The sequence below is a fragment of the Chlorocebus sabaeus genome, chromosome 15, assembly GCF_047675955.1.
Source record: "Chlorocebus sabaeus isolate Y175 chromosome 15, mChlSab1.0.hap1, whole genome shotgun sequence".
Lineage (NCBI taxonomy): Eukaryota > Metazoa > Chordata > Mammalia > Primates > Cercopithecidae > Chlorocebus > Chlorocebus sabaeus.
The window spans coordinates 38,434,655-38,443,778 of NC_132918.1; the positions used below are offsets into that span (position 1 = coordinate 38,434,655).

At 36.1% G+C, this 9,124-nt stretch overlaps 1 pseudogene; it reads left to right on the top strand.

Moving 5' to 3' along the window:
- Positions 1-6,532: 6,532 nt before the first annotated feature.
- LOC103241453 (14-3-3 protein theta pseudogene) lies at positions 6,533-8,292 on the top strand (annotated as a pseudogene).
- Positions 8,293-9,124: the final 832 nt, after the last annotated feature.

Consider the following 9,124-nt stretch of genomic DNA (forward strand, 5'->3'; position numbering starts at 1 on the left):
TGAATATCCCCTCTAAGTTTTTATTTTCTTCAAGTAATTTTAAGTTAAGAAGTGAGCAGCATGTTCTTACGTTCAATTCAACAAAATAAAATGATGGCAAGGTGAAGTGAGATATACACAAGACGGAAGTTAACACTTAATACTATTATATGCTGTAATAACACTTTGAGTAACTAATCATTTAATTCAAAAATAAATGAGATACGCATTCTTCTCCCTAAGAATTTATAGTTTAGTTGGGGACATGAGCATAGATACACAGCTGCATGACATAGTGATAAAGAACTCCAGGAATGGAAATCAGGGAGACTTCTATTCAAATCTTTAGCTTTGTGATCTTTGGCAATTTACATAATCTCTCAATATCACTTGTATCACCTGCAAAATTGTTATAATAATAGTGCCCATCTCATTACTTCTTCCCCAAGAGATGATGTGCAAGTCCGGTCTTTAAAGATGGATGTAATCCGCTGCAAAGATTTCAAGGGAGGTTAATAAAGTTCATGCTGTTACAACTGATTCTAAGTTTATCGATTATATTCATCATCTCCCTCCTCTACCATCCATTCTAGATTTCCTCACTTGTGGCCAGCCCTTTAAATGGTTTGAGTTATTTCCTTGTTGGGGTAAGTTGACCACTCATCCCAATTTGCAATTGAGATGTTTCTGGGAAGCAAGATTCAGTTTCAAACTTTATTTTGCCTAGACAAGGGGGTTTCTGGAATGTAAGACTTTCAGTGCTAAAAGCTGGCAAAGTCTGAGGCAAATTGGGGTGAGTTAGTCACCCTACTGGGGTCATCCAGATGTTCGACCCCAATGGGTCTGATTTCTTACTTGCCTTGTTACTGTTGGGCCATGTTTGATGTTACTGTCCATGTGTAATTATCAATGGGCACAGAAGCATCAAATCTGTGTGGTGAATCCCCTGGGTTCTAGACATGTTTCCTCTCTGCCCTTAAGGTTGTAACTCATTTGTCTAACATTGGTTTCTTATTCTGAGGTAATGTTGTATGGGATATCATGTCAAAAGATCAGGGATTCTGCAATTCTTTAGATGGCAGTTCTACTGACAGCACTGTGGGCAGGCTGGGAAAACCTGTAGTTAGAATATGTAACACCTCTGGTGGGAACTAATTGCTGCTCCCTCCAAAATGCAGTGGAACTTCCACCGAGCCATTTGCTGGCATTCCTGAGGAATGGTGTTGTATTAAGTACTCAGCATTGGTCTTTATTGCCAGTACTTGCACATTCAGCAGTGGCAGCTGCCAAGTCAGCCCTGGTGAGAGAAAGCCTATGATCTTGAGCTCATACATGATTTTTATTGCTACCAAAATAGACACTCTGCTCATAGAGTGTTCATTCCTACCAAAATAGAAGCTTTCTACCCACTGTATAAATATTGAGGTGATCAGGACAGAGGCTGGCCAACAAGCAGAGGATGAGTCATTCTAATCCCTTGGTTGTCCTCAAAAGTGTTATATCCTATAACACTTGAGGATCTCCTCAAAAGTGTTATATCCTATAGTGAACATTAATGTGAGTTACCAGTATTTGCATACTTTGTGCTGCCAATTTTAAAAATCCAGACTTAGATAAAAAGGAATTTTATTTAAGAAGATTATTGTAATAAGGAGAGGGGTCTACTATAATACAGAGAATGTTCTCACCATAAGATCTACCATAAGACTTGTAAAGGTCTTAAGGGTCAGGCACAAAATGCTTTTCTTTTATAAGGAGAGTAAACAAAGCTAGGAAGAACATGGTACAGGGAAGTGAATGAGCAGCTGACTTGATGGAAAAGTTGATCAGCAAATGATTTTCTCTGTAGTCGGCCAGTTCTTAGAAGGGGGCATATAAAAGGTTACTTTCGTGTTCGATGCTTAGTTAATTTCAGCGACAAGTGACAGTTCAGGGACCTGAGTGGGGAGTTGCTGACTAAAGTTTAGTCAAAACAAGTTAGTGAATGGGACAAACAGTTCAGCTACTCAGTTATTAAGCAAAGAAGGGGAATTTGGAAGGTCTGTGTCTGACCTTGTCATAGATAAGTCAGGGGTCTTCTGTGAGTCTTATCCAAGTCAATTGGAAAAGAGTGGTTCTTTGCCGAACTGGAAGGCTACGTGGGAGTTTCTTAACTATCACTATTTTCCAAGCAGAGTTCAAGTAAAGTGATAGTATTGTCAGTTCCTTTTTTATGACAAATAGGAGAGTTAGCATGAAAACTCTAAAGCAAAACAGTGAATGTATACGGCCTTGCTGTATAAAGTAAACTGCGTTATTATACTTCTCTACTAAAGAAATGAAGAATGTGTTGTCAAACAATAGCCAGAGGCTATGCTGATCTGCTCCTGCAAAGATATTACATCTGGTAAAGCAGATGTAATTGGGCTACATCTGATTAAATTTGTCCATTCCTTTCATAACAACCCCTTTCCTGAAAGGTCCAGAAGCAAATATGAGGGTCTTATCCATAGCTATCTTTCCCAGTTGTAAATTCTACAACTGGGGAAATAACCACAAATTGAGTCTACAGACCCATTGAACCCCAATTGAAACAGACTTGAGCCCACTTGCCATCTATTACCAGAAATCTCTAAGTCCTCACTCCAACCAGAGGACCATAATGCCAGTACCAGACCAGACCCCTGTCTATCATTCATGAAATACACATGGTATTTTTTCTCTGGAGTGTGCCATAACCCTATAAGACCATGGAAAAAGCACCAGCAAGCAAGAGAAATACACTGTGGTATATAAGCTGAATCTGTATATTTCAATGATTTCTTCCAAGACTCACTGTATTTCATTGGTTTACTTTATCTATCTCTGTGCTCATACCGAAATGCCTTCATTACTATAGCTTCATTAAAATTTTATCATCTGTTAGAGCAGTCTTCTTTGGAAATGTCTTGGATATTGCTAATCCTTTGCTCTTTCATTTATGTTTCAAAATCAGCTTGTTAAGCTCATGACAAATCCGATTGCATTTTTAAATGAATTTGACTTCTGGAGGGCCATATTTGTGTATGGAACAGCAGCTTGAGATTACAGGTAGCTACAGACTAGAGATCGTCATGGGAGTGAGGAGTAAATGAAAGTTGAAGACGGTATTAAGAATTCATTTCTGATAACTAATATTTTTCCTTACAATGTTTTTACTATTTTATAATAAAGGTAAATCTTCATATACACAGATGTTTGAGAACACAAGTGATAAAGGGAAAGAATGAGAAGGAAATATAGCCTGAAAATAAAGCTTGAAGGTTAAAGGATTACATTTTGGGTTTCTTTACTGTTGATCTAGGAAAATTTGAAGGTACTTATAGATATACGGAAAGAAACAAGCAGAAAGGGTAAATGTAAAAACTGAGAAAGAGAGAAGGTGATTGAAGCAGCAACAGCCCGGTGAATATAGGGTGGAATAAAACTGAGAACATAGATCTCTCCCCTGCCCCGTGTGTGTGTGTGTGTGTGTGTGTGTGTGTGTGTCTATGTATGTGTGTGTATGCAGTAGATTATGCTCAGCAAACAGAATTTCAGTAGTTCACAGGATTAAAGAGGAAAAAGATTCCATTAAAAATTAACCCCATAGAGCGCCTTTTTGTGTTATTGCTCTAATGGACTAGAGAGTCCAAAAATATGCCCTCACATTTATTATCAATTGATTTTTTGACAAGGGTGCTAAGACAATTAAGTGGAGAAAGAATTCTCTTTTTTACATGCAGTCCTGGGACACTGGATATCCACCTGTGAGAGTTAAGCCGAATCCTGTTCTCACACAGTACATAAAAAGTAACTCCAAGTAGAAGATAGATGTAAATGTAAAAGTAAAGAGCATAAAACTCACAGAAGAAAACACAGCAGTAAATCTTCATAACATTGCTTCACAAAGCCCTCTTAGCCCTCCCATGCCACCAAAAGCATAAGAAAAAATTTTAAATATAGATAAGTTGGACTTCATCAAAATTAAAAATATTTGTTTCACTTTCATCAAGACAGTGAAAAGACAATCCCAGAAAATGGGAAGTAAATGAATTATATCTCAATACAGTTGTAAAAAAAAAAAAGCAAAAAGAAATTTTAAAACTAGAATCATGGTCTAGGCACTGTGGTACATTTCGCATGGGATCGCAGGTCTAGCATGACTAAGTCACAGTTTTACTTAGTCATTCTTTCTTCCACATCACCTCTCCCCATATAGATGACCAATGATGAAACAGAAGAAATTATCACTATGTACCCCGTGAATATATAAAATTAATATTTGTCAATAAAAATAAAAATTTTAAAAGTCTACAAAAGAAGAATGGTTGTTTTTCCAGTAAACTTTTGAAATATTTGTGTAACTCAGAATTTTACTAGGACTGAATGAAAATCCTAAGCACATAATCTTCTTACTTTTCAAGTCAAAATTATCTACATGATTACTGTTTCATGATTTCATATTCAATCATCCCTCTGTATCCCTGGGTTCTGCATTTGGTGATTCAATCAACTTTGGATGTAAAATATTCTTTAAAGAAAAGAAACAACAAATAGAAACAAAATAATAATTTTAAAATGCAAATTAAAATATGGCATAATAGCTATTTACATATAATTTACATTATATTCAGTATTATAAGTAATCTAGAGATGACTTAAAGTATACAGGAGAATGTGCATAGGTTTCATGCAAATACTATGCCATTTTATATAAAGAACTTAAACATCCATGGATTTTGGTATCTGCAGAGATATTAAGGGATGACTATATTGCTGTCAGTTATAAAAATCAAGAATCCCACCCATTAGTTCCTCAAAGAAAAAAACTTGCAGCATATTTCTTAGAACTGCTTTAGATATATCTTAGGTAATTAAGTTAAAGCTTGTAAAATATTGCCTCCAGATGGTAAATTAACTCTTTTTGAAATTAACATTTTAATAAACTAATCATCTTAGGAAAATAAGAATATAGGCTTAAGTAGATTTAAACTTAAACTTTCCCTTCAATTCTTTTACCAAGATTACTAATACTCCCTAAAGAACTATTAATTTTCTAATTTGTTCATTTTTGTTACTTAATATACCAGTGGGAATACTGTATCTTTGGCCGTGTCTAGACATACAGATGGTTTTGATAAATTCATTTGAAAAGAGGTTGAGTTCAGGGAAATGGCCAATTAATTTCTTTAAACTGAACATATTTTCTTCTAAAGAATTTTACAAAATCATCTTGACTAAATTATTCACCTTTCAACTGGTTATTTTGGCACTATGTAGCCCAGAAACTTCTTGTTCAAGAATGGGAGTCTGATATTAGTTCCACAGATACTTGACGGAGTCCTGCCTTTTGGGGAATGGAGAAAAGCTTTCTTTTAACCACCGTAAGGTCAAATATTACCAAACACACAGTCTATCATTTTCACAAGGAAAATCATATCCAAGAATCTAAGCACCATTTTATTTCTAGAGGAAATAGATGTTGTTGAGGAGGCCACCGAGGATTTATTCTTTGAACTATACACCGGAAAAATCTTTAAATCAGGACAAATAATAAGCATGATGACTAAAGGTGCAGCTTTCTTACGTGGCAAAAAGTAATGCTTCGCTTGCTGCTATCAACAGATGAGATTCAGAAAATAACAAGACTGGCTATGCACCTCTTGAAAGATACAGATACAATTATCTCTTGTTTACTTTATCAGACATATTTCTGGATTATAAATTGAGAAAGAGTATGCATTGCTTACTCATGATCCTAGAACACACTCATGCTTGTTCCTTTACTCATTCACTTATTCAACAAATGTGAGAATAAATATTTGGTGAGCAACTACCATGTGGCAGTTCAAAATTAAGTGAACAATTTATAGAAATCTTATATAATTCTCAGAATAATTCTATAACATAAGAAACTGGAGCCCAATAAAATTACATAATTCATGCAAAGTCCCACACTCTCCTTAATGACACAGCCAAGATAGAAACAATTTCCTCTGACTGTAGGACATTTGTTTTCTACTTTGCTAACGTTTCTTTAAAGACATTATTTTATTTTAATTACAAAATATTTTATACATTCAGAAAAAAATAAAAACAGCATGTCATCCAAGAACCAAATTTAAGAGAAGTTAACACTTCACCATATTTGCTTCAGATCTTTTTTAAAAAAGAAATTGTATGTTATACATGTTACAGATTTAGCTATAACTATTTCCCCTTCCTGATTTCCTAGAAGTATCCACTGTCCTATAAACACTTTATATCATTCCTATGAATGTTATAGTAGCCAGTGCCTATGCATTTATGCATAGTTATATTGTTTTTTGCGTTTAAATTTACATATATTTATGTGACAAATCTGCAACTTCCTTATGTAAACAATATGCTACATTCGCCTCGCGGCCGCGGAGACGTGAAGCTCTCCAGGCTCCTCCCGCTCCAGGTAGGCGCTCTCCCTCGCTCTCCCTCGCTCTCCCTCGCTCTCCCTCGCTCTCCCTCGCTCTCCCTCGCTTTCCTCGCCCTCTGCCCCGCCCCCGGCCCCGTGCCCACCATGGAGAAGACTGAGCCGATCCAGAAGGTCAAGGTGGCCCAGCAGGCAGAGCGCTACGATGACATGGCCACCTGCATGAAGGCAGTGACCAAGCAGGGCGCCGAGCTGTCCAACGAGGAGCGCAACCTGCTCTCCGTGGCCTACCAGAACGTGGTCCGGGGCCGCAGGTCCGCCTGGAGGGTCATCTCGAGCATCCCGCAGAATACCTACACCTCCGACACGAAGTTGCAGCTGATTAAGGACTATCAGGAGAAAATGGAGTCCGAGCTGAGATCCATCTGCACCACGGTCCTGGAATTGTTGGATAAATATTTAATAGCCAATGCAACTAATCCAGAGAGTAAGGTCTTCTATCTGAAAATGAAGGGTGATTACTTCCGGTACCTTGCTGAAGTTGCATGTGGTGATGATCGAAAATAAACGATAGATAATTCCCAAGGAGCTTACCAAGAGGCATTTGATATAAGCAAGAAGGAGATGCAACTCACACACCCAATCCGCCTGGGGCTTGCTCTTCACTTTTCTGTATTTCACTATGAGATTCTTAATAACCCAGAGCTTGCCTGTATGCTGGCTAAAACGGCTTTTGATGAGGCCATTGCTGAACTTGATACACTGAATAAACACTCATACAAAGAAAGCACCCTCATCATGCAGTTGCTTAGAGACAACCTAACACTTTGGACATCAGACAGTGCAGGAGAAGAATGTGATGCGGCAGAAGGGGCTGAAAACTAAATCCATACAGGGTGTCATCCTTCTTTCCTTCAAGAAACCTTTTTACACATCTCCATTCCTTATTCCACTTGGATTTCCTATAGCAAAGAAACCCATTCGTGTGTATGGAATCAACTGTTTATAGTCTTTTCACACTGTAGCTTTGGGAAAACTTCATTCCTTGATTTGTGTTTGTCTTGGCCTTCCTGGTGTGCAGTACTGCTGTAGAAAAGTATTAATAGCTTCATTTCATAAAAACAGAAGTAACTCCCAAACACTTATGTAGAGGACTAAAAATGTATCTGGTATTTAAGTAATCTGAACCAGTTCTGCAAGTGACTGTGTTTTGTATTACTGTGAAGATAAGAAAATGTAGTTAATTACAATTTAAACAGTGTTCCACATAACTTCTTAATTTCTACATTCCTTCCTTTACTCTTCAGGGATTTCCTTTCAATAAGCAAATTTTCCATGCTCTTAATGTATTCCTTTTTAGTAGAAATCCAGAAGTATTAGATTGAATGGAAAAGCACTTGCCATCTCTGGCTAGGGGTCACAAATTGAAATGGCTCCTATATCACATAAAGAGGTCTTGTATATCTGTGGCAACAGGGAGTTTCCTTATTCACTCTTTATTTGCTGCTGTTTAAGTTGCCAACCTCCCTTCCCAATAAAAATTCACTTACACCTCCTGCCTTTGTAGTTTTGGTATTCACTTTTCTATGTGATAGAAGGAGCATATTGCTGCCAGAATACAAGCATTGCTTTTGGCAAATTAAAGTGCATGTCATTTCTTAATACACTAGAAAGGGGAAATAAAGTACACAAGTCCAAGTCTAAACCTTTAGTACTTTTCCATGCAGATTTGTGCACATGTGAGAGGGTGTCCAGTTTGTCTAGTGATTGTTATTTAGAGAGTTGGACCACTATTGTGTGTTGCTCATCATTGACTGTAGTCCCAAAAAAGCCTTGTGAAAATGTTATGCCCTATGTAACAGCAGAGTAACATAAAGTAAAGTTACATTTTATAAACAAAAAAAAAATATGCTACAAATCTGCAACTTCTTTTTTCACTTGATATTATATCTATCAGGCATCCATTTGATATATGAATATCTGATTATTTATACTTTAACCAATACATTTTATTGGCATGCATTTAAAATTTTTCAAATGCCTATATTTTGACCATCAAGTTTTACAACTTATTACAATTTAATTCCAATTTTGTTGAGAGTTTCTTAGTGGCCAATGTATGTTTGTTTTTTAAAAGATTTTGTGCTTGGGAATAATGTGTTCTCTGTTTCATGCACATTTCGTGTATGGCTATCATATAAAGCTTAGAAATTGTATGGTTCAAATTCTCTATCTTGAAACCAAATTTTTGTCTGCTTAAGCAACTAATTTTTAAAATTATATGAAATAGTTAAAAATATTTCTCTATGGTTGCATATCCATTTCTATTTATAATTTTTACTGCATGTATATTGTAGTATGTTGCTAGGGTCATATAGCATCAAAATCATTTCTTCCTTTTATCATGTAACGTCCTGTAATCCATAATAATGTACTGAATTTAAAATCTGTTTTTTGTAATCTTTTGTAACATTGTTATTACTATCTTTTATAAACAAGGAATAGCTGAATTTTATAGTTTTAATCAAAGTGAGAATTTGCTTTACCCTGTGATTTCATCTGTTTGTGTTTATGATGGTTTCTTGTAGTAGATGTATTACTCTCATATTATTGTGTGCCATTTAACAATGTTTTTCCTTTTTCATTATTTTTTTCCTCCATTTTATTAGATCGATCAGTATCCTTAATTCTATTTTTATTCCTTAATGTTTTAAAAATACACACACTTCTATTCACAAT